Below are 26,393 nucleotides of genomic sequence, written 5' to 3' on the forward strand. Positions count from 1 at the left end.
CAATGACCATGCCAGCTACATTCACAGGCAGCAAAATAAAAACACTTTCATTGTATCTCAGCCCCCGGAGATCTGTGTGTTTGTGTGCACGACAAGTTCCTGTTTTTATTTTCAACCCACTTCTTAACATTTTTGGGGTTAACCCCTAAATTTGTGGAATGTGCTTGGCCCAAACTGTCACTGCGTGCTTGGACACATAACTGAAGAATACGTCTGGGTTCTATTTGTGTTCTCCACCCAGCCTGTATAGTTGCATATGAAGACATAAACAAGTGTGCACTTTACACAAACTTTGGAATACTTTGATGGGTCACTGACCAAAACTTTAGTGTCTATTAAACGCTGTGATTTTGCAAGACGTACGCATCAAGTGTGTATGCGTTTTTTAAAGTATACGCGCGTGTGGTGTCTGCGAGTCCTGACACAGTCGCTCTCTGCTACCAGAATTCCCTCCAGCTCGAACTCATTAGGCCAGCTGTGCTGAACACATCCGATGTTGTGTGTTTTTACAAAATACTAGCAAAAAGGAATTCAAGCTTCATAGAAAGTGGTTTTGAGGACTAGTTAGACTTCCTTGTAGGAAATAAATAATTCACTCTCCTATTTCTGGTAGCGTTGCAACTCAGGCATTTAGGTAAGAAAAACTACAAATACACTAGGTTTCCTTGTGAACATGACCAAAACCAATTACAACACATTTGAAGAGTGAATCTGTCTGATAAATAGTTTAAACCAGGGAAGTAATGTTTATGCAACTCTGGAGTCATACTGACTGGATCCCAGAGAACTACAACTACTCTCAGGGTCGTAGCTATGTGTGTGAGAGAAACTAACTTTAGCATAAATCATGCGGTGATGAGCATTTTGTTAGGATTTGGTCCCTAGTGCTTTTTTAAAGAGATATTTTTCATTAGTTGGGAAGCTATGAGACAAACCATAAACATATCACACTAATGAAGATAAACACAACAAAATGTGTTAAAACGCTTTCCAGCCATCAGTCATTGTACCAAAACATACCCAACATGACTTGACAAAGAGTGTGGTGGGTGGGTGACGAACCATGACTGAAATCTATTATTAGCCAGCGGTCCACCTAAGAAAAGTGCAAATTGTACAGTTCCCCCCCCCCTTTCATTCAGTCAAGTTGAGCTGGTCTACTGGAAACAATGCCTCACGTCCCTTACCAGAACACCCCAATCATTTCAAATGGGAGGGGGAGTTTACGCTATAAAAGTTTAATTGTTTAACAGCTCCCTCTCTAAGCTTTGTTCCTGCTGGGCACCGCATGAAGCAAACGCCAACTGCATTTCCCTCCTCTCTTTCTGTCCCAACCTTCCAACTCAAACACTGTGCTAAAATTAAACCAGTGTGTGTTAGATTATTATTATTATATTTTTATTTATTTGACAGCTGTGGGGTTATATCCCGACGGGATCCGTGAACACCTACTGGCCTCAGGATTGCCTGGCCGGAGCTCGGGCCTTGTTGCCGTTTTTATGGAAGGAATGTTAATGCCGTCTGCCTAAGATAGCTGCCATTGCTCAGCTGGAGATGGTGGAGTGCCAATATAACTGAGGAGGATGAGGGGAGGAGCCAAGTCACCACACAACAACAAAGTCACTCTGACCTCTTCTCAGCAGCTTCCCACAGGTTAGCCCAGCCTGCGCCAAGCCAGTGAAGACACCTCGGGCTAGTCCATGCTAATGTCCCGACTATAGAGGACAACAGGGGAAAACAAACGGAAGAAGAAGAGAAGAGAAAGGGGGATAGAGATAGAAGGCGGGGGGGAAATTGTAGGCTACATACCACAGGAGGTTGGTGGCACCTTAATTGGGGAGGACGGGCTCATGGTAATGGCTGGAGTGGAATAACTGGAATGTGTTTGATGCCATTCCATTAGCGCCGTTCCAGCCATTATTATGAGCCATCCTCCCCTCAGCAGCCTCCACTGCTACATACCCTACATGCTATTTCCAGCACTAGGCCTACACTACAGTATTTAAAGCTTTAGTTTTTTTGGTGTAGCAGTCAGTAAATTAACTACTTGTTCTGACCAATTTAGAACTCAAGCAACCCACCGGCATTTCACATCCTTTTACAGAGGTGATATTGAGTTGAAACGGTTCAGTGTGACCCATGGCTGGTCTTACAGTCAAATAGAGGGAGTGTTGTGTGCACTCCAATGAAGAAGCAACCCCCCCCTCCACACACACACTTTGCCCTCCCCCTCCCTTAGATTAGGCCATTGGGGTGGAGCAGGCGGGTGGAAAAGCTTATTCTTGGTAAGCAGACAAAAATCCTTGAGCCTCCATGAATAATATAGAGAGAGTATATTGAGTTATTTACAAAGCTGCCTGCAGGTTCTGCTGGGGTAGTGGACACACAGGGCCGTAGTCTGCTGTAAGCCATGCATGCAGAGCTAGACGAACACATTACAACCAACACACGCCAAACCCTCCCCTCCCCTCCCCCAACACACACACTGTTTAGCCTATAAGCAAGAGGCCCTCGCCGAATGAGGGTTATGAACAAGCATTTGTTTCAGCGTTAAGAGAAATGTTTGACAAAGATCTGTCACTACAATACATAGACCTATAGGTGACAGATGACATCTGCAGAGGTATCAGAGATGGGCCTTGATTCTGGTGTGGTTTAAAGAGACACGTTTCCAAAGACATGATACAGTGTGTTACAGGTGAAATGTTCACTAATCCAAAACACAAATCACAAGAGATGAAGGACTCATGTTCACTCTACAAATATTCTGTCAACACTAGGCCACAAGAGAACCATGAAGATTGTCAGTTTCTCACTGTATTTGCACAATGTTGTGTACAATACAGGCATATATTTTAAAACACACACACAGGACTGGGGAATGCAGTGCCCCCAGCAGTGTATGTCCTGGCTGAGCTTAGCAACAAGAGACCTTGGATGGTTGGTGGCCTGGCGTTTGGGAGCTTAGACTGGTGGCTGAGAGGTCGCTGGTTCGGGTCCCCGATTAGATTGGGTGAGGATCTGTCTTTGTGCCCTTGGGCGGGCGCTTGACCCTAGTTGCTCCTGTGGGTCACTCTGGATTGGAGTGTCTGCTAGATGACTGAATGTAATCTACAGTTGAAGTCAGAAGTTTACATACACCTTAGCCAAATACATTTAAACTCAGTTTTTCACAATTCCTGACATTTAATCCTAGTAAATATTCCCTGTCTTAGGTCAGTTAGGATCACCACTTTATTTTAAGAATGTGAAATGTCAGAATAATAGCAGAGAGAATGATTTATTTCAGCTTTTATTACATTCCCAGGGGGTCAGAAGTTTACATGCACTCAATTAGTATTTGGTAGCATTGCCTTTAAATACACTGCTCAAAAAAATAAAGGGAACACTTAAACAACACAATGTAACTCCAAGTCAATCACACTTCTGTGAAATCAAACTGTCCACTTAGGAAGCAACACTGATTGACAATACATTTTACATGCTGTTGTGCAAATGGAATAGACAACAGGTGGAAATTATAGGCAATTAACAAGACACCCCCAATAAAGGACTGGTTTCGCAGGTGGTGACCACAGACCACTTCTCAGTTCCTATGCTTCTTGGCTGATGTTTGTCACTTTTGAATGCTGGCGGTGCTTTCACTCTAGTGGTAGCATGAGACGGAGTCTACAACCCACACAAGTGGCTCAGGTAGTGCAGCTCATCCAGGATGGCACATCAATGCGAGCTGTGGCAAGAATGTTTGCTGTGTCTGTCAGCGTAGTGTCCAGAGCATGGAGGCGCTACCAGGAGACAGGCCAGTACATCAGGAGACGTGGAGGAGGCCGTAGGAGGGCAACAACCCAGCAGCAGGACCGCTACCTCCGCCTTTGTGCAAGGAGGAGCACTGCCAGAGCCCTGCAAAATGACCTCCAGCAGGCCACAAATGTGCATGTGTCTGCTCAAACGGTCAGAAACAGACTCCATGAGGGTGGTATGAGGGCCCGACGTCCACAGGTGGGGGTTGTGCTTACAGCCCAACACCGTGCAGGACGTTTGGCATTTGCCAGAGAACACCAAGATTGGCAAATTCGCCACTGGCGCCCTGTGCTCTTCACAGATGAAAGCAGGTTCACACTGAGCACATGTGACAGACGTGACAGAGTCTGCAGACGCCGTGGAGAACGTTCTGCTGCCTGCAACATCCTCCAGCATGACCGGTTTGGCGGTGGGTCAGTCATGGTGTGGGGTGGCATTTCTTTGGGGGGCCGCACAGCCCTCCAAGTGCTCGCCAGAGGTAGCCTGACTGCCATTAGGTACCAAGATGAGATCCTCAGACCCCTTGTGAGACCATATGCTGGTGCGGTTGGCCCTGGGTTCCTCCTAATGCAAGACAATGCTAGACCTCATGTGGCTGGAGTGTGTCAGCAGTTCCTGCAAGAGGAAGGCATTGATGCTATGGACTGGCCCGCCCGTTCCCCAGACCTGAATCCAATTGGGCACATCTGGGACATCATGTCTCGCTCCATCCACCAACGCCACGTTGCACCACAGACTGTCCAGGAGTTGGCGGATGCTTTAGTCCAGGTCTGGGAGGAGATCCCTCAGGAGACCCTCCGCCACCTCATCAGGAGTATGCCCAGGCGTTGTAGGGAGGTCATACAGGCACGTGGAGGCCACACACACACTACTGAGCCTCATTTTGACTTGTTTTAAGGACATTACATCAAAGTTGGATCAGCCTGTAGTGTGGTTTTCCACTTTAATTTTGAGGGTGACTCCAAATCCAGACCTCCATGGGTTGATACATTTGATTTCCATTGATAATTTTTGTGTGATTTTGTTGTCAGCACATTCAACTATGTAAAGAAAGTATTTAATAAGATTATTTCATTCATTCAGATCTAGGGTGTGTTATTTTAGTGTTCCCTTAATTTTTTTGAGCAGTGTAGTTTAACTTGGGTCAAACGTTTTGGGTAGTCTTCCACAAGCTTCCCACAATATGTTGAGTGAATCTTGGCCCATTCCTCCTGACAGAGCTGGTGTAACTGAGTCAGGTTTGTAGGGCTCCTTGCTCGCACACGCTTTTTCAGTTCTGCCCACAAATTTTCTATAGGTTTGAGGTCAGGGCTTTGTGATGGCCACTCCAATACCTTGACTTTGTTGTCCTTAAGCCATTTTGCCACAACTTTGGAAGTATGCTTGGGGTCATTGTCCATTTGGAAGACCCATTTGCAACCAAGCTTTAACTTCCTGACTGATGTCTTGAGATGTTGCTTCAATATATCCACATAATATTCCTTCCTCATGATGCCATCTATTTTGTGAAGTGCACCAGTCCCTCCTGCAGCAAAACACCCCCACAGCATGATGCTGCCACCCCCGTGCTTCACGGTTGGGATGGTGTTCTTTGGCTTGCAAGCCACCCCCTTTTTCCTCCAAACATAATGATGGTCATTATGGCCAAACAGTTCTATTTTTGTTTCATCAGACCAGAGTACATTTCTCCAAAAAGTACGATCTTTGTCCCCATGTGCAGTTGCAAACCGTAGTCTGGCTTTTTTATGGCAGTTTTGGAGCAGTGGCTTCTTCCTTGCTGAGCGGTCTTTCAGGTTATGTCGATATAGGACTTGTTTTACTGTGGATATAGATACTTTTGTACCCGTTTCCTCCAGCATCTTCAAAAGGTCCTTTGCTGTTGTTCTGGGATTGATTTGCACTTTTTGCACCGACGTACGTTCATCTCTAGGAGACAGAACGCGTCTCCTTCCTGAGCGGTATGACGGCTGCGTGGTCCCATGGTGTTTATACTTGCGTACTATTGTTTGTACAGATGAACGTGGGACCTTCAGGCGTTTGGAAATTGCTCCCAAGGATGAACCAGACTTGTGGAGGTCTACAATTTTCTGAGGTCTTGGCTGATCTCTTTTGATTTTCCCATGATGTCAAGCAAAGAGGCACTGAGTTTGAAGGTAAGCCTTGAAAGACATCCACAGCTACACCTCCAATTGACTCAAATGATGTCAATTAGCCTATCAGAAGATTCTAAAGCCATGACATCATTTTCTGGAATTTTCCAAGCTGTTTAAAAGGCACAGTCAACTTCTGACACACTGGAATTGTGATAGTGAATTATAAGTGAAATAATCTGTCTGTAAACAATTGTTGGAAAAATTACTTGTGTCATGCACAAAGTAGATGTCCTAACTGACTTGCCAAAACTATAGTTTGTTAACAAGAAATTTGTGGAGTGGTTAAAAAACGAGTTTTAATGACTCCAACCTAAGTGTATGTAAACTTCTGACTTCAACTGTAAATGTTGAGCAGCTTCACTGCAGGTAGATTGTATGTTTTAAAATTCAATAAAATAAAATCAATACAAATAGGTGGGTAAACTCTGATTGCCGGTTGCAGGGAAAAAAGTTAAGCTCCCTATACATTCAATGCAATTTTCTGTGGGTAAGCTGTGTTTACTTGGTTTACCCTCGACTACACCACTGACCAACACCAAGACACACACACACGTCCATTTCAGAATAGGTCAAATTGAGACCAGCAAAAGATAAATCACACACACCCTCCCCTTATCCAACCTTAAGCAACTAAAGTGCAAAACTGGTTAACAGTCCAGTCCAACATTGGTCCTTTTCTCTCCGTGACAACCCCCTTTTCCCAGGATAGAGCGGGTCCCCCCCTGGGGGATTAAGGTGTGTGGAGGGGGGGTTTAAGGGTGACTGACCCATCTTTGGCAGTGATCTTGAGAAAAAAGGGTGTATCTGGGGAAACCGAGCGCTCCCCATATTCTAAGGACTCCATGGTTCCCACTTAGCAACGGCCAGCATTCCGAACAACGCTTTTCACACCGCCCGCCTATCGGCCTGCCAAAACAACACAAGAACACAAAAACCTGCCGAATGTTCCCATACCAGATGCCTCTTGTATTGTTTCCTGGGAGTCCAAAACCACATAAAACCCCCTGATATCATTGAGATGATATTCTACTTCACAAGTGATTTAATATCCATTCACATCAAATCATGAGTTGCCAGTGAATAGCCACTTGTCTAGCGTTGGCGAAAAGCAAGAACCATTCAGCGAAAACAAAAATAAATATCCCACGCTAATAATCAAAATTACCACAACCAAAAAATATCTAGCAAAATCAATCTTTACATTGCGAAGGAATTCGAAAAACCACATGTAGACCCATTGTAAGGTGCACCGAAGAACACTAAAAACACAGAACTTTCCAAGCTTCGAAGTTCAGACTTTGGAGAAGTTCTGCCCTAGTTTTTGGGTCTACAGCAGGTACCAGATGGTGGACACTCCCCCTCTACCACACCCACTCACCTACCTATCCCTTGGTGGAGGAGAAGAGTCTGCAGCCAGTCAACACCAGCTGTTCTCCCACAGACAGACAGACAGACAGTATAGACACACAGTTCAGACAGACAGAGCAAAGCCAAACGTATCCTCCCTTCTCTTCCACACCCCTCCCCCTATCCTAGTGCATCCAGACCTATACCTCACCCCCTCCATCCCTCCCCTCCGCTTCCCCCTTGTTGGCTGGCCTTTTCAACCTTCTGTAACAAAAGAAACAAAGGAGCCAGTGCCGCTTTCCCCCTCTACCCCCCTGCAGAGAGACCAGGCCACCCTTTCCCTCTCTACCCCCCTGCAGAGAGACCAGGCCACCCTTTCCCTCTCTACCCCCCTGCAGAGAGACCAGGCCACCCTTTCCCTCTCTACCCCCCCTGCAGAGAGACCAGGCCACCCTTTCCCTCTCTACCCCCCCTGCAGAGAGACCAGGCCACCATTTCCCTCTCTACCCCCCTGCAGAGAGACCAGGCCACCCCTTTCCCTCTCTACCCCCTGCAGAGAGACCAGGCCACCCTTTCCCTCTCTACCCCCCTGCAGAGAGACCAGGCCACCCATTCCCTCTCTACCCCCCTGCAGAGACCAGGCCACCCATTCCCTCTCTACCCCCTGCAGAGAGACCAGGCCACCCATTCCCTCTCTACCCCCCCTGCAGAGAGACCAGGCCACCCATTCCCTCTCTACCCCCCTGTAGAGAGAGAGGAGAGTAGAGAGAGGGAGAAAGAGGAGAGAGTGAGAAAGAGAGAAAGAGGAGAGAGAGATAGACTAGATAAAGAGAGAGTGAGAAAGAGGAGAGAGAGAAAAATACCTTTCTCTCTCTCCCTTCCTCCCTCTCTCTCTACCGCACCTGCTGTCTCGACCTCTGAATGCTCGGCTATGAAAAGCCAACTGACATTTACTCCTGAGGTGCTGACATGTTGCACCCTCTACAACCACTGTGATTATTATTTGACCCTGCTGGTCATCTATGAACATTTGAACATCTTGAAGAACGATCTGGCCTTAATGGCCATGTACTCTTATAATCTCCACCCGGCACAGCCAGAAGAGGACTGGCCACCCGTCAGAGCCTGGTTCCTCTCTAGGTTTCTTCCTAGGTTCCTGCCTTTCTAGGGAGTGTTTCCTAGCCACCGTGCTTCTACATCTGCATTGCTTGCTGTTTTAGGCTGTGTTTCTGTATAAGCACTTTGTGACATCTGCTGATGTAAAAAGGGCTTTATAAATACATGAGAGAGAGAGAGAGAGAGAGAGCGAGAGCGAGAGCGAGAGCGAGAGCGAGAGCGAGAGCGAGAGCGAGAGCGAGAGCGAGAGCGAGAGCGAGAGCGAGAGCGAGAGAGAGAGAGAGAGAGAGGAAGTGGCGTGAATGAGAGAGAATGGCCAGAGCAGGGGTAGGCAACCCTGGTCCTGTGGTGTCGCAGGCACTTCATGTTTTTGATTTAACTGACCTGGAAGACCAGGGGCAGAACAGAGTTTGGGAAAACCCTGCTCTAAGGGGCTTCCACAAATGGCTGCTTGAACTGGCGGGTGAGAGTGAGAATGTGGGAAAGGGAACGAGACAGAGAAATGGAGACATTCAGTAGGAAGAGAAAGAGTGATGGGGGAAAAAATGCGAGAGAGAGGGGGAGAGAACACCCCACGCAATCAACAACAGCCTGGGCATGCAGCGGTAGCGTAAATATAGTCTAACTATAAAGTCCATCACGCACATCGACATCGCCTTATGAATAACGAGGCCTACAAAATATGTCGCACCACCCTACCATGTGGTAAAGTGGATAAATTTTACATGTATTCAGACAGTCGGACACACACTAACCAACTCCATTCATGAGGGAGTGCACACACACATTCCATTTCTACTGGTGAACTGCATTCACTGGAAACATGCAGGGTGCCCTTCTAACTTAATAATTCACACTACGATAGACAGGACACTTCAGTGGTGCTTCAAAGGAATGCCAACACTGCACTGCATAGTTTTCATATGATCTAGGCCTCCATTTACATATTTGAATAATGAACAGGCTTTCCAGCATAATTAAACCCTATGAGAGTTTAGAAGTGTTATCAAAAGTCAAGTTATCAAAAAAGATTATTACAATTTTCAACAAACATCCATGGGGTCGGGCTACTGATTAGAATCAAGGACATGTCTGGAGGGTGCGTATAACATGTTAAATTAAACTTGAGCAGTGTTCACCAGCACCGTGCGTCGGAATTTCATTAAATTAGAACTGACTAAGAAGTAACAGGGGGAAAAAACTAGCAGAGTATCGAAGAAGAATAGCTTGGCGCCTTTGCACCGTTAGCCTGCTATGTCCTGAACCAAATAATGAATAAAGACTGGAATTAAGATTGAGCCTAGATACTGCACATATCTAGCTACATATCTATCTTCGAGGGACTCAAATGAAGTTTGACAAACATCGTAGAGGACATTGATGATGCTCGGTATAAGCCATGTGGAGCTAAAAACAGAACTATTAAGTCAGACTGATATAAGCCTAATTGAACATGTTAGCGATGCACCGGAACTACAATTGTATTTCTGTTTGTTCTCCACACATTACATTCAATAATCTATTATGATATGTTCCCTATGATGTAGTACACATCAGGAAGCCCGTTGTCTTCGGTCATTTCCAGAAACGTATTTGTTACCAGAAAAACAGCAGCTTCTGATTGATATCTAGAGAAATATCATATTTGATAGCTGCCATCTAGCAAGATCCAAAATGGTTGAAATGTAGTAGAGGCTGGCACTGGGTATCTGATTCCGAAACCCACCTCACCCCCTCTTTTAGGGGGATTTCACTTTGTGCCACCAGCATATTCTCCTTAATCTTGTTGCATTCGTTGGCTTGCAAAGACCATTCTGATAAGATCACTGAGTTAATGCTCACTAACATAATTAAATAGAGTATTTAATTTGCCCATGGACGTGGAGGGGCAAGACCACTTTAAAGCAAAAGTAGCATTCACGTATCTTGCAAGGCCGGCTGTCCTTTCCAACCAGTTGTATTTCCATCTACATTGGATAGATTTGCGCCAGTCTTTGATGGATAAGGGGCCAACACACCCGACCGATTATCGGCCAAAATCATTCAGTGAAAGGCCATCAGCTGTAGGTGGTTTCAACATGTAGAATTGGGAAAGAATCTGTCGGAGTCGGATTGCCAAAAGGAAAAAAAACAAAAACAGACTTTCATTGGTGGTTCAAAACCAAAGGATTGCCTTGGGTAGAACCAGCAGGTTTGTTTACTAGCAAAACACAACTAAGGCCCTATTAAATCACCCTTTAACAAGTTTTTCTGGGATTTAGTCAAAAACACCATTAATCTTAGACAGCAAGTCATCCCCAAAATGTTTAGATTGCGAAACATAGAACCTCAAAGGCATATTCCTTCAAACATACTTTGTCTTTGCAGGGGAAAACAATGATCAACATGGGTCTATTCCGGTAACTCAAAGCCCTTTCGGCTGATCAGGGCTGTGAGTTTGAGCCTCTATCATCACACGATATGGCACTTTGTGATGACAGCTCTGTCCTGACCGAGTGCACTGCCGCAAGACACCATTTAATCAACGCTGTTACTGATGATCTACTGCCATCTCCACCCGGTTGCAGTTTATCAAAATCTCTCCGCCCCAGCCTGTCCTTGACATATCCCCACCTGTTAATTACCAGACCGGCAGAATAAATGTCAAGACGAACGCAAAACAAGACAAATCACGAAAGCGTCTATCCCCTCGTCAGACAGTGTCCGCCCGCCTACTCACCCTTGCTGAGGACGACCTGACAGATGGAAGGACATATTGACTGAAGGACTGACTGAAAGACTTACTGGCTGAAGGACTGACTGAAGGACGGGCTGACTGACAGACTGACTAACTAACTGAAGGACAGGCTGAAGGACAGCTGACAGACTGAAGGACTGATGGTCTGAAGGGATGACGGTCTGAAGGGCTGATTGGAAGGAGGACTGACTGAAGGACGGGCTGACTGACAGACTGACTAACTAACTGAAGGACAGGCTGAAGGACAGCTGACAGACTGAAGGACTGATGGTCTGAAGGGATGACGGTCTGAAGGGCTGATTGGAAGGAGGACTGACTGAAGGACGGGCTGACTGACAGACTGACTAACTGAAGGACAGGCTGAAGGACAGCTGACAGACTGAAGGACTGATGGTCTGAAGGGATGACGGTCTGAAGGGCTGACTGGAAGGAGGACTGACTGAAGGACGGGCTGACAAACTGACAGAATCCCTGATAGACTGAAAGACTGACTAACCGACTGATGGACTTAGACTTGCTACTTTGAGGACATTTGGTGGCAGTAGGACTGATGAAAGGTGTTGACACCACACATTCGTTCTAGCCCGTACAGCCCCCACTAGTGTCATGGCATGTCATACCTGGACCACCTTCTGATATGTGCTTTGTGTTATGTAAATCAGGTGTTAAATTAGATGAAAAGGAGAATGGGAGGACTTTAACTCAACTGGAGGCAATTAGTGTAGTCGGTCGTGCATATTGTACCTGTGGTTTAATCTCATGAAATAATCCATCACCACCCATATTGAATATACACTGAATGTACAAAACATTAGGAACACCTGCTCTTTCCATGACAGACTGACCAGGTGAAAGCTATGATCACTTATTAATGTCACCACCTGTTAAATCCACTTCAATCAGTGTAGATGAAGGGAAGGAGACAGAATAAAGAAGGATTTTTAAGCCTTGAGACAATTGAGACATGGAATGTGTATGTGCCATTCAGAGGGTGAATGGGCGAGACAAAATATTTAAATGCCTTTGAATGGGGTATGGTAGTAGGTGCCAGGCGCACCAGTTCGAGTGTGTCAAGAACTGCAACGCTGCAGGGTTTTTCACGCTTGAGAGTTTCCTGTGTGTATAAAAAAACTGTAGGAAGCATTGGAGTCCATGCCGCGATGAATTGAGGCTGTTCTGAGGGCAAAGGGGTGTACAACTTAATATTAGGAAAATGTTCCTAATGTTTTGTACACTCCGTGTATTGAGAGGTCATGGTGACCTCAGGAAGGGCATTGATGTACAATTCATATCATTCTTTCTATTCGAGCAGCAAGCCAAACCAGTGAGGGGCTGAATCACAATGGAACATGGACATAATCAACAGGCATTGGAATTATAATATACAGTTGAAGTCGGAAGTTTACATACAAGTTTTAATGACTCCAACCTAAGTGTTATAATTCACTGTATCACAATTCCAGTGGGTCAGAAGTTTACATACACTAAGTTGACTGTGCCTTTAAACAGCTTGGAAAATTCCAGAAAATGATGTCATGGCTTTAGAAGCTTCTTAGGCTAATTGACATCATTTGAGTCAATTGGAGGTGTAACTGTGGATGCACAACTCAGTGCCTCTTTGCTTGAAATCATGGGAAAATCAAAAGAAATCAGCCAAGACCTCAGAAAAAAAATTGTAGACCTCCACAAGTCTGGTTCATCCTTGGGAGCAATTTCCAAACGTCTGAAGGTACCACGTTCATCTGTACAAACAATAGTACGCAAGTATAAACACCATAGGACCACGCAGCCGTCATACTGCTCAGGAAGGAGATGCGTTCTGTCTCCTAGAGATAAACGTACTTTGGTGCGAAAAGTGCAAATCAATCCCAGAACAACAGCAAAGGACCTTGTGAAGATGCTGGAAAAAACAGGTACAAAATATCTATATCTACAGTAAAACAAGTCCTATATCGACATAACCTGAAAGGCCGCTCAGCAAGGAAGAAGCCACTGCTCCAAAACCGCCATAAAAAAGCCAGACTACGGTTTGCAACTGCACATGGGGACAAAGATCGTACTTTTTGGAGAAATGTACTCTGGTCTGATGAAACAAAAATAGAACTGTTTGGCCATAATGACTATCGTTATGTTTGGAGGAAAAAGGGGGTGGCTTGCAAGCCAAAGAACACCATCCCAACCGTGAAGCACGGGGGTGGCAGCATCATGCTGTGGGGGTGCTTTGCTGCAGGAGGAACTGGTGCACTTCACAAAATAGATGGCATCATGAGGAAGGAAAATTATGTGGATATATTGAAGCAACATCAGTTAAAGCTTGGTTGCAAATGGGTCTTCCAAATGGACAATGACCCCAAGCATACTTCCAAAGTTGTGGCAAAATGGCTTAAGGACAACAAAGTCAAGGTATTGGTGTGGCCATCACAAAGCCCTGACCTCAATCCTATAGAAAATGTGTGGGCAGAACTGAAAAAGCGTGTGCGAGCAAGGAGGCCTACAAACCTGACTCAGTTACACCAGCTCTGTCAGGAGGAATGGGCCCAAATTCACCGAACTTATTGTGGGAAGCTTGTGGAAAACTACCCGACACGTTTGACCCAAGTTAAACAATTTAAAGGCAATGCTACCAAATACTAATTGAGTGTATGTAAACTTCTGACCCACTGGGAATTTGATGAAAGAAATAAAAGCTGAAATAAATCATTCTCTCTACTATTATTCTGACATTTCACATTCTTAAAATAAAGTGTTGATCCTAACTGACCTAAGACAGGGAATGTTTACTAGGATTAAATGTCAGGAATTGTGAAAAACTGAGTTTAAATGTATTTGGCTAAGGTGTATGTAAGCTTCCGACTTCAACTGTACATTCCACCACAACCATTCCCAGTGGATCCAGGGACTAAGGTTAAAATGGGAAAATCCCATTCCTCATCTGACACCCTTCAGAACTTACATTTCTGGCTCAGGTCATGACATGTCAAGACTCAAAAGGTCAAACAGTGCACACAAAATGGTACCATTTATACTTGGGAACAGTGGCGATTTTAGCATGTAAATCTTGGTGGGGCAAAAAATAATAATTGTGGGATGCATGCCAGCAAAGCCACTACACAACACTAACAATACATGAATTGCACTATAACGGTGACAAACGGGCCTACATAAAACTGTCCCAACAGCAGTCCCAACACCTTACCACTGCTACACCTGGCTATCAGTGGCTATCACGTCAGTGATTTTCAGGTCGTAGCTCTAGAAAGAGGCCTGAGTTCCGGATTTACCATTCCGAGTTGGATGACCGTTCAAAACGTTTTTCCCAGTCGGAGCTCGTTTTTTCCCCCCTGAGTTCCCAGTTGTCTTGAACTCACTGAAGTCAGATTTCGCAGTTCCGAGTTAAGTTGTTTTGTTTATAATTTTAAACCTGGAAAAGAGACCCTTAATCCCAGACTTGGGACCACACAGCCACTCCACTGAATAGCAGGCTAGGGATTGATTTGCAATGCTTGCAGTTAGCCACTGATTCCTTCCAAACCACTCATTGTTGAATTTGTTATTTCCAACTTGTTGTGTAATGTCCAATGGCCGATAAGCACCGATACGTTTTATCTATTATTTCTCTTCATATGACAAGGATTAAAAATGATTTGCCAGAAGATTGTGGACTTGATTCATGATGATGACTGCTAGCTAAGATTTTGAAAGTATGATGTTGACATGATCAGTCCAGTCAAAGCTACTGTAGATATAACGTGATTTGACGTCATTTTATCTGTGGCCAATGATCTTGAGCCTTCTTGGATTTGCACTTCTAATGTAACTCTATGGCAGCACCCAAGGGGCTTAAATTTTCGAACTCTACCCTTAGACTTGGCGGTGACGTAGTGTCCCCATGAGTGACAGAACACTGAGCCAATCACGGCGCAACTAGAGAACATTACCAACACCTGCGCTCTGTATTTTCCACTGGCTTCCCCACCACCACAGAAAGCACTGAGCTAGACTGAAACACGCACATTTTGGAGCTGCCTTACTCAAGAAAGCAAAAAAGAGACCATGCTTGTATGCGGCTTTATTAACTCAATAATTTTGGGGGGTTTTACATTGTTTACAAACTGATATGTGACACGTATTAATGCCAAAATAACATGCAAAACAGGCAAGGCCCAATCTAGTTATTATATGCCGGGTCCGACCAAGACTACGAAGCAAGTCCAATGGGCAAATAACATCAAGATGGGATATTCCATGTGGTTTATGGCGCTGTCATAACTTAATCTGTCACTTCAGTTATGAGGGCAGCTATGCGCTTAAAAGAAGAGCAGATGGCTGTCATTTGAGGAACGGTAGGCTACAACACAGACGCAGAGTATGTTACCCCGGAGGGATGCAAAGTTCACGCAGTCACTATCTCGGACTGCTCTTCTGTCTAAATTTGCCATGGATGATGCTGTTGGATAAATTAATATCAATACACGCACCCATTTAGAAAGAAAAATGACGTGGTAGAAAACATCATGCCCTAGACTTGAACTTCGACCTTCTAATAACTGTCCCAGATAGCCTAATTCCACACACAACACTTCAAATAATCACCGTTTACCATTAGACTAAATTCAATATGGAGTGCCAGAGTGCACTCAGAGTGCCCTCTAGGCGTTCGTAAATTCAGAGCGTTGTCAGATTGTCCGTTCAACGGGTGTTGAGCGTTCGTAAATTCGTCAGTTATTCTGCGATCTGACACACTCAGACGAGAGTGCTCTGTAATCGGAGTAGATAGTCAGAGTGAATTTACGAACGCACCCTAAATACCAAGGTCGAGCCATTCACATGCTTGTCTCCTTGTCATTTTGTGACCATTTTATTACGTTAAAAGCATCGTTATCCCATCTAAAAGAACCGCCTAACAATCGGTTAAATACGTAGCCTTAACAAGACATAGCCTATAGTGGTAAATCTACTGGACTCCATCAAAGCATGTTCTTTATCCCACATTTGGTTGAGTGGTTTGAGAGTGTGTGGAGGGAGGGGGTACATGACTGTAGCTCAGTTTATGACACCTTCCATAGAATTGTATCTGTCAAGCCACATACTGGGACACAAATGGTGTAACAGATAAAACACGTGTGAACTTGTTACTTAGGGATCAGCGTGTCAAAGAGCTAGCTGAATAGGCAGGTAGCCGATTCTTGCGATCTCTTGAAGAGGAATTCGTTATCACCATTACTCCCTCCCTCCAATAATAATTTTTGTTCAATCTGTCTCCAAAATCAAAGTTAGATACACTGGTTACATTGCCAGTAAGTTTCTTCAACATACACATGAAAGTTGTAATTTCTGTCTAGAAAAAAATCAGACATCAGATAATGATATTAAGTATTTTCTATACAAAAATGCCACTGGAAAAGTAATGTGAAGACTGCAGGGTAGACCAACGACAACTGCCGGACACAGACCAAAGGGGCTGTAAAAACAGAACAAGCAGTCCTTCTCATTTTAGTCATTTAGCAGACGCTCTTATCCAGAGCGACTTACAGTTACGACTTACAGTTAGTGAGTGCATACATTTTTCATACTGGCCCCAGTGGGAATCGAACCCACAACCCTGGCGTTGCAAGCGCCATGTTCTACCAACTGAGCTACAACGTTTGTACGGTTGGTCACATTCAACCTGCTAGATAACCCCTATTTGAAGGAACTATGGAACGTTTCTGAGAAACACAGGGTTTTGCCAGGCTCAGAAGTAGGTTTTCGCCTCTTCCCAGGAGCCATGGAAGTAACACAAGCTCAGACCTCCTTCACTCACCTTAAATTCTTATAAAAAAAGTTTTAATTCCACGACCGGCAGTTTCGTGCTGGATTCAAGCTAGTTTTCAGTGTCCTCCGCTGGGGGAAAATCTTATCCAATTTGACTGCAACTTGTGCTTTTAAATCCAGGCAAATCACAACGGTTCCAGGGTTTAGGAGAACACTAATTCCATTGTCGTTCAGACTTTAGTTTGGTTGGTATTATATTGTTTCATGAGACGCGCTTCAAACAACTCAGGTTTAGTAAAAGACCTGCGATGTTCCATGTACATTTCCTGTCTTAAAATCAACTCGTGCGCGCTCGTATTCTTTTTATTTTGTCAAATTGCACTGTGCGCTTTCTAGGATTACCACATGTACCCGGCGAATAGTGTCGAGAATGGATAGATTACCTCACAACAGCATTGACACGCCACCCCCCCGATATGCGTAATGTTTTAAAGGGGCTTGGCCACAGCGGCTGCTGACATGGTTAGTGCTATCCGGGAACCTTGGAACGTCCCTACCCTTACTATAACCCTTACCTTAACCATTTCAACTTCAATTGGGGGCAGGGACGTCCCAAGGATTCCAGATAGCAAGGACCCTGCTGAAATGCCCCGGTGACTGTCGGACCCCTCCTGATCAACCAACTTGGTTCTCTTAAAGGGGCAAAAAAATAGATTTGCAATACAATGGCACTGCTGGGAGAGTAGTGCCTGTGCCTGTGCTGCTTTATGAAGAGGGATCAACAACCTATATCAGGGAGGGTAGGCCTACATATTTCAATCTAGATTTAGCCACCATGAAGTGTTACTGAATTTTAAAAAATCTGGAATATGTATAATATAGTTTAGTTATTAACTATACTGAACAAAAATATAAACGCAACATGCAACAATTTCAAAGATTTTACTGAGTTGAAGTTCATATAAGGAAATCAGTCAATTGAAATAAATTCGTTAGGCCCTAATCTATGGATTTCACATGACTGGGCAGGGGCACAGCCATGGGTGGGCCTGGGAGGGCATAGGTCCACCCACTGGGGAGCCAGGTCCAGCCAATCAGAATGAGTTTTTCCCCACAAAAGGGCTTTATTACAGACAGAAATACTCCTCAGTTTCATCAGCTGTCCGGGTGGCTGGTCTCAGACTATCCTGCAGGTGAAGAAGCCAGATGTGGAGGTCCTGGACTGGCGTGGTTACACGTGGTCTGCGGTTATGAGGCCGGTTGGACGCACTGCCAAATTATTTAAAATTATGATGGAGGCGGTTTACGGTAGAGAAATGAACATTCAATTCTCTGACAATGTTCTGATGGACATTCCTGCAGTCAGCATGCCAATTGCACGCTCCCTCAAAACTTGAGACATCTGTGGCATTGCGTTGTGTGACAAAACTGCACATTTTAGAGTGGCATTTTAATGTCCCCAGTACAAGGTGCACCTGTGTAATGATCATGCTGTTTAATCAGCTTCTTGATATGCCACACCTGTCAGGTGGATGGATTATCTTGGCAGAGGAGAAATACTCACTAACAGGGATGTAAACAAATTTGTGCACAACATTTTAGAGAAATAAGCTTTTTGTGCGTTTGGAACATTTCTGGGATCTCAGCTCATGAAACATGGGACCAACAATTTACATGTTGCGTTTATATTTTTGTTCAGTATAGATAAAATACACTCTTATCCAGATGGCGAATTGCCACAAAGGACTTACCCCACTGTTTTACCATAAAGGCTCTGACTGGGGGCCAAGGCCAGGCCACTGATACTTTTCAGCTGGCATTTAGGCTACATAACAATTCCACCTGCCACTGTTAACACCTTCTCACAAAGCAACTGTGTTGATGATGCAGAGGTTGTTGATTCTGCTCTTTACAAGTGTCAGACCTAGCTATGGAAACTCAGTTCCCAAAATATAACACTAGGGCTCACATTAACATAATCACTGGCGAAACATTGGTGCTGTATTGGAAAAACCCTGAAGAGTGATATAGGCCTACTAGTGCATTCAAATAAGGATGCTGAAACAACCACATTCAACTGACCTTTTTGTGAAACACTTGCATAGCGCTAATGTAAAAGAAAATGTAAGAATACAGTAAACTAAGTTCTCACAATCTAATTTTACATTTCTGTGCTCAAATGTGTCTTTATATATATTTACCAGGTCCTTGTGGCTCTACATTACAATATTGTCTTGTTTGGTCAGTCTGAAGTGATGTCATTTTCTCCATCTTGTTTGAGGAGTACAGAAAGGTCTCAACTTACGGACACCCCATGCATATCAGTCGAGACCACACAGAGAACCCAAAAAACCCAGCACACACTCATCATTCTAAAGGAGGATTTAGCTCTGTCTCTCTGTCCTCCTCTCTTGGAGAAAATAACCTTTTATCTGCCCCCTTACTTCTCATTTAATGAAGATTAAACATAATACACTGTAGTGAGTTGTCAGTTCTAGGATTCAAAGCCCCCCACGCCCCCCCCACGCCACTCCCCAAAAGCCACTAAACCCTCCTCTATTTAACTACACGCAAACAAGAGGATAGCAATGAGGAAATGAGGCAACAACTTGATGAAAATAGATTAAAAGGAACAAATAAACAGAAGGGGAGAGAGAGAAAGTGGGAGTGAACGAGTGAGTGAGAGAGAGAAAGTGGGACAGAGGAGTATTTTCTTAGTCCCCACTAGTTTGTCTGTGTGTGTGTGTGTGTACGTGTGTGTAAGCACAGGCTAGTATTCATGGCAGGGGGACAGAGTGAGGTGTGGTGGATGGGGCAAGCTGGGGTATGTGAATGAACGTGCCTGTCTGTCAGGGGCTACACTCTGCATTCATGCCCCCTGAAACACTGTGCCATTCATCCAGCTCTCAGACTACCCCTCTGAATACCAACTCTGCCTTTCTGCAGAGTGAGAGGAGCTGGGTAAACCCAGACCGGGGTGAGAGGAGGGGACGGACTCGGTGGGCGGATGGAGGGGGTCAGGGGGCAACACCCCACCAACTTTCCTCCCCCTCGTTAAGTTGTTCAGGAGAAAGTCTTCAGTCACTGGATTGTTTCACACTTGTGTGACCCGCAGGAATACATGCTTATGAAAGCCCAAGTCTTTTGAGGTAAACACACACCATTCTGGCTCACGACGTTATCACCTCCTAAGTGATCTAACGGATTCATGCCATCAAATTGTGAGGATAAAAAAAATAATAATTAATATGATGTTCATACAGAGGTGTATCTATCTATACTCCAAAGTCGAAACTCGAACGTCAGCTACATTATTTCTGCATTAAAAGCTCCTGTATTTCTGCATTAAAAGCTCCTGTATTTCTATACATTGAGATTGGACTTGTTTATGTAAAGCATCTGAATTGGCCAGACAGTCGTGGGTGTGCATGCGTGTGTAAACAAAACTACAGCTTATTCTGTATCCACGGTATATGAAACACTGGGTGTGTCCTGGCATGTGGTTGTGTACATCTGGCCACCCAGAGGTTGTTTTGGACGGTTAATACCATCCAGATGAATGTGTCATAAACTAATCCCCTTCTTCCTAATCTCGATTAGTTTAGGCTAGAGAGCCAGAATATTTGATGAACAATCCATTATCCTTTCATTTAGGGGGAATTGACCTTGTGCCCCTACATAAAACAAGTTTTCATTATATTTTATCACATAATTCAAAGAAAGGATTGAAATGTATAGGTATATGGGCTAAAGCTCAACCCTCTCGCAGATAGTCACACAAACAAGCGAACCAACATAGTAGGACACATCATATGATATGGTACAATTTCCTCTTCATGCAAATAAAAGTGGAGAGTAGATTCAATAACACTTGGAGGACAATGGATTTAATAAAACATAATATTTATTGTTAAAAGTAGAAAAGTTATTTAGAAATAAATATTTTTTATTTAATTCCGTAGTCTTCCAAGTGTTGCTGAATCTCCTCTCCACTTCAGTTTACTCCTCTATTCATGCCCTAGGTTGGGGAGCGAGGAAGTGGCAGTGATCCCTAGAAAAATTAACAATTTGTTTTTACACTGCAAAAAAACATGTAAAAAACATGTTCTGAGACAGTCATATTAAAAGTGATATCTGTTGAGAACACATGTTTGAGAAAGAAACAGAAGATTTTAAAGCGATAACCTTAACACAATGTGGCTTGTTCATGGAGTAAGGAGCACCCCTGCTGGCTTGAGTTGGAAGATGTAGCATTCTCCTGGCCATTTGTGAGGACATCAAACCCCTTACAAGATGTTAGATGGATGAGATCTTGAACGGACATGAGAAAAAGACACCTTGTGATCTGGTTGACCACATCTGGAGGTGGACAAGGACACACTGTTTCTGTGTTGTTGTCTGGTAAAGACGTATTAAATGTATTGGGAAATCAAATCCATTCATGATGTTGACACATTTGAGAGATGATCTCTGGAAAAAACCATAGGCACAGGACACATTTTGATACCAGGTGTGGACGCAAAGCCTGTGATCGGATTAATGTATGGATCATTTAGTGATTTGGATTTGAAAAGTGATTTCTACTCTAATACCATCTACAGTATAACCTACACATAACCTCCCGAGTGGCGCAGTGGTGTAAGGCACTGCATCGCAGTGCTAGCTGTGCCACTAGAGATCCTGGTTCAAATCCAGGCTCTGTCGTAGCCAGCCGTGACTGGGTGGCCAACTGGTAGAGCATGGCGTTTGCAATGCTAGGGTTGTGGGTTCGATTCCCACGGGGGGCCAGTATGATTTTTTTTTGAAAATAATGTATGCACTCACTAACTGTAAGTCGCTCTGGATAAGAGCGTCTGCTAAATGACTAAAATGTAAATGTACAGCCCTGAATCTTAGGACTATCCGACTCCACATCCTGTAGTTGTAATGCCCTCTTTTCCTGTGGTTAATTAGTCCTCGGAGCAGGCTATTGGCCCAGCGTAGGCCCAACTATTACATCTAGCCAGTGTCATTCATTCTCAAGGTCATTGAGGAGAGAAAATCAATAAACTCGGTCACGTGGCACAGCAGATTGATTATATGATTGGCACACTTAAACCGGGAGTGCTCTTTTTGCAATCCGATCATACATCGCTTGTCATATTGGGTGTTTGCTGTGTTTCATAAATTGATCAGATTTGAGAGGGAATGGTTGTAAAGTTTAGCCCGTTGTAAAGTAAGGAGGCTCTGATTGGCTTGGCATTCAATGCTGTGCAAAGAGCTGACCTGAATGGCTATTTATTTTAGTATTTGGACTGTCATTTCTTGGGTAAGGCTGGGGTACTATTGTCACAGTGTTTGTTCTACTAACATAATTGACTGTGTAACTGAGACAAATTACACTACAGTCAATTGCCTCCCTGTTCAAATAACTTCATTAAAACCCTATGGTGCCTGCAGTACCAGTCGACAAGGTCGAATAGGAAGTGTGTGTGTGGGGGGCGGGGGAGACTAACAGATTCATGTTTAAATTAATATTTCTGACCTACTGTAGTGTCCGATGTGATGGTAGTCAATGATACTGTATGTTAAACTTTGCACTGTGCAGTGACTAATTGATCAACAGTCAGACAGACAGACACTGACTGACTTTCTGAACAATATGTTTATATTCTTGTTCAAAATGTAGCATTTCATTTCATGATGCAGTACAACTGAGAACAGTACTATGAGTCTGTCTGATATGTTGTATTTTGCATGTATTTTATTCAGGTGGAATCAAATATTACATGAAGACCAAAATATAACTGTTAATTTGGAATAAGAAGTGAAGATGAACAATCTTTAGCTGCTTCGTTTTCTATATTTTACTACCCTTTAAAATAGCTGCAAAATTGGCATTAGTAAAATATGTCTTTCCTATGCAAAACCAAAATACACTGATAGAGGTCACTATTCAGCCTGGTCTCATAGACTAGAAGTAACAAAGTAAATGTAAATCCAAGACACTGAAATTAGTATGATATGTTACGTTTGGTATGGTAACATAAGACAGATGGTTATTTAAGGCAAAAACAAAAGTAGGGTGGTTGGTCGGGTTTATAACACAAACATCTATCTCTGATCAAACTGTGACCATAGTCGTCAGACCTGGGGACAATGTCACTCTGTTCTGCAGCATACAACACATGAACCAGAAAGTGTGGTATGGACAACAGAGCAACAAGCTTCCCTTCATCATCTCAGCCAAACATAATAGTGTTAGCACGAAGGATGTTCTAGATAAATACTACCAAGGCCATAATTACGGATTCACCACAAAGTTGGAATACAACCACTCCATCAGTCTGACCACCGTCAACACGACTGAGTCTTTTCTAGCGCTTTACTATTGTACCTCAGGAGTTTGTGACGAAACCGTTGTTGGATCAGGTCACATTCTTACATTTGATGTGGTCCTCTGTAGCTCAATTGGTAGAGCATGGCGCTTGTAACGCCAGGGTAGTGGGTTCGGTCACCGGGACCACCCATATGTAAAAATGTATGCACACGTGACTGTAAGTTGCTTTGGATAAAAGCGTCTTCTAAATGGCAAATTATATTATGGTACAGTATGTTCTCTTCAGCATCCCATTCTCTCAGTTATTGACAATTGCATGAATTCTGTGTAGCGTTCACACAGAGGAACTGCATGAGTCTTCAGTTGGTCTTCCTGAGTCTTCTGGGCATTGCTGCGTGCTGACGGCCATTTTGTGTTCTGCTGTCGCTGCTCTGCTCTCCTTTTGTTGTTCCTGGATTTTTCACAGAAAAGGCCAAAGAAAAATTCTCAAAACATCAAACAACCTTTACGTATTATGAACATATTTTTGAACCAAATATGTTACAATGTTATTATTTTGTTAACTGGTTAATCAATATCACTATAACTTTACTACTATAACCCTAACACCCAAATTATTAATATATGTATAATTATATATCAGTTGTTTGATAGAAATAAAAATTATTTTTGAATCACATTATGACAACAGTTTCATTGTACCCACAGGAAAAAATTAACTAGGGCGACCAAAAATAGATCAGAGACGCAACGACGATGTACAGGTATGTAGGTATTTACTTATACTTTATAATGTTGTTTTACAGGGATAGTGCACATTAATCAACATTACTGTAAAAGTGCCAATTTTAGCCAGCCAGCAAATGTTTTGCTGCAGTCCCTGGGCAGGTTATTAAAAACAATTAAAATGACAATACAAACAGACAATGAGCACCTGTAGAGCAGCAAAGATTACAACAGGACATGATAAGATAATGGCTTCATTATCCCCTTAGGGAAATGTTGGTTGCGGCACCCTGCATACATAAAATAAAATAAACACAATCAAGCATAGACAAGGACAATAAATACAGGTAGAAAAGGTGCAATTCATGAAAGATCAATGATCATCTTTACACTATACACATTAGCACTCTGTCAACTACAATGTCACACTTGTAGGCCAACCCATGGTCCTACACTCTTTGAAAAAGGTGCTATTTAGAACCTACAAGGGTTCTTTGGCTGTCCCCATAGGAAAACCCTTTGAAGAACCATTTTTGGTTCCAGGTAGAACCCTTTTGGGTTCCATGTAAAACCCTTCCCACAGAGGATTCTACATGGAACCCAAAAGGGTTCTACCTGGAACATCTCCTATGGGGACAGCCGAAGAACCCTTTTTCCTAAGCGTAGTTTTTTAAACATTCAGAAATCTTAATGCCACAGGGACAAAGGATTTACTAGCTCTATTCCTTTTGTACCCTGGTGCCCTGTAACGTCTCCCCGAGGGGAGTAGCTCAAACTTCTGGTAAAGAGGATGTCTGGGATCCATCAGTGAGGGCTATTTTGTCATAAATGACCACCAGATCTGTCTGCTTGAACCCCAGCAGTTTACATGTTACAGAGCTAACAATGTGTCTTAACATATTTCTCTGAGACATTTCCATACCAGCAGATGATACAAAAATAAAAAGGAAACAAACTTGTGGTTAATTGTCCCCCACGATGAAATCAACAAGGGGACTGTGGATCTGTCTCCGGGCGTTCTTCCATTTAATATATTTTATATTTGAGATTCTTCAAATAGCCACCCTTTGCCTTGATGACAGCTTTGCACACTCTTGGCATTCTCTCAACCAGCTTCACCTGGAATGCTTTTCCAACAGTCTTGAAGGAGTTCCCACATATGCTGAGCACTTGTTGGCTGCTTTTCCTTCACTCTGCGGTCCGACTCATCACTCTCCTTCTTGGTAAAATAGCCCTTACACAGCCTGGAGGTTTGTTGGGTCATTGTCCTGTTGAAAAACAAATGATAGTCCCACTAAGCCCAAACCAGATGGGATGGCGTATCGCTGCAGAATGCTGTGGTAGCCATGCTGGTTAAGTGTGCCTTAATAACACCTCCTCCTCCATGCTTTACGGTGGGAAATACACATGCTGAGATCACCCGTTCACCCACACTGCATCTCACAAAGACACAGCTGTTAGAACCAAAAATCTCCAATTTGGACTCCAGACCAAAGGACACATTTCCACCGATCTAATGTCCATTGCTCGTGTTTCTTGGCCCAAGAAAGTCTCTTCTTATTATTGGTGTCCTTTAGTAGTGGTTTCTTTTCCGCAATTCGACCATGAAGGCCTGATTCACACAGTCTCCTCTGAACAGTTGATGTTGAGATGTGTCTGTGATTGAACTCTGTGAAGCATTTTTTTGGGCTGCAATTTCTGAGGCTGGTAACTCTAATGAACTTATCCTCTGCAGCAGAGGTAACTCTGGGTCTTCCATTCTTGTGGCGGTCCTCATGAGAGCCAGATTCATCATAGCGCTTGATCGTTTTTGCGACTGCACTTGAAGAAGCTTTCTAAGTTCCTGAAATGTTCCGTATTGACTGACCTTCATGTCAAAGTAATGACGGACTGTCGTTTCTCTTTGCTTATTTGAGCTGTTCTTGCCATAATATGGACTTGGTCTTTTACCAAATAAGGCTGTCTTCTGTATACCTCCTCTACCTTTTCACAACAAAACTGATTGGCTCAAACGCATTAAGAAGGAAAGAAATTCCACAAATCAACTTTTAAGAAGGCACACCTGTTCATTGAAATGCATTCCAGGTGACTACCTCATGAAGCTGGTTGAGAGAATACCAAGAGTGTGCAAAGCTGTCATCAAGGCAAAGGGTGGCTATTTGAAGAATCACAAATATAAAATATATTTTGATTTGTTTAACACTTTTTTGGTTACTACATGATTCCATATTTGTAATTTCATAGTTTTGATGTCGTCAATGTTATTCTACAATGTAGGCAATGGTAAAAATAAATAAAAATCCTTGAATTTGTAGGTGTTCTAAAACTTTTGACCGGTAGTGTATATATAAAACTTGGAACAGCTTTATTACCTGCATTTGCAAAAATAAATAAATAATGATACTAAATGGATGACAACCCAAGTCTTTTTTAATGGTCA

The 26,393-nt window shown here is 43.6% G+C and overlaps 1 protein-coding gene across 2 annotated transcripts in view; it reads right to left on the reverse strand.

Annotated features, from left to right (window-relative positions):
- LOC121578006 (plexin-B1) overlaps positions 1-17,375 on the reverse strand; it is a 131,084-nt gene extending 113,709 nt beyond the window's left edge. For both annotated transcript variants that reach the window (XM_045223749.1, XM_045223748.1), the window contains exon 1: positions 16,958-17,375. The gene's annotated coding sequence lies outside the window, so the exon portion shown is untranslated. The remainder of the gene's footprint in view (positions 1-16,957) is intronic.
- Between the last annotated feature and the right edge of the window lie 9,018 nt (positions 17,376-26,393).

Source organism: Coregonus clupeaformis, chromosome 12, assembly GCF_020615455.1.
Source record: "Coregonus clupeaformis isolate EN_2021a chromosome 12, ASM2061545v1, whole genome shotgun sequence".
NCBI classification, from domain to species: domain Eukaryota; kingdom Metazoa; phylum Chordata; class Actinopteri; order Salmoniformes; family Salmonidae; genus Coregonus; species Coregonus clupeaformis.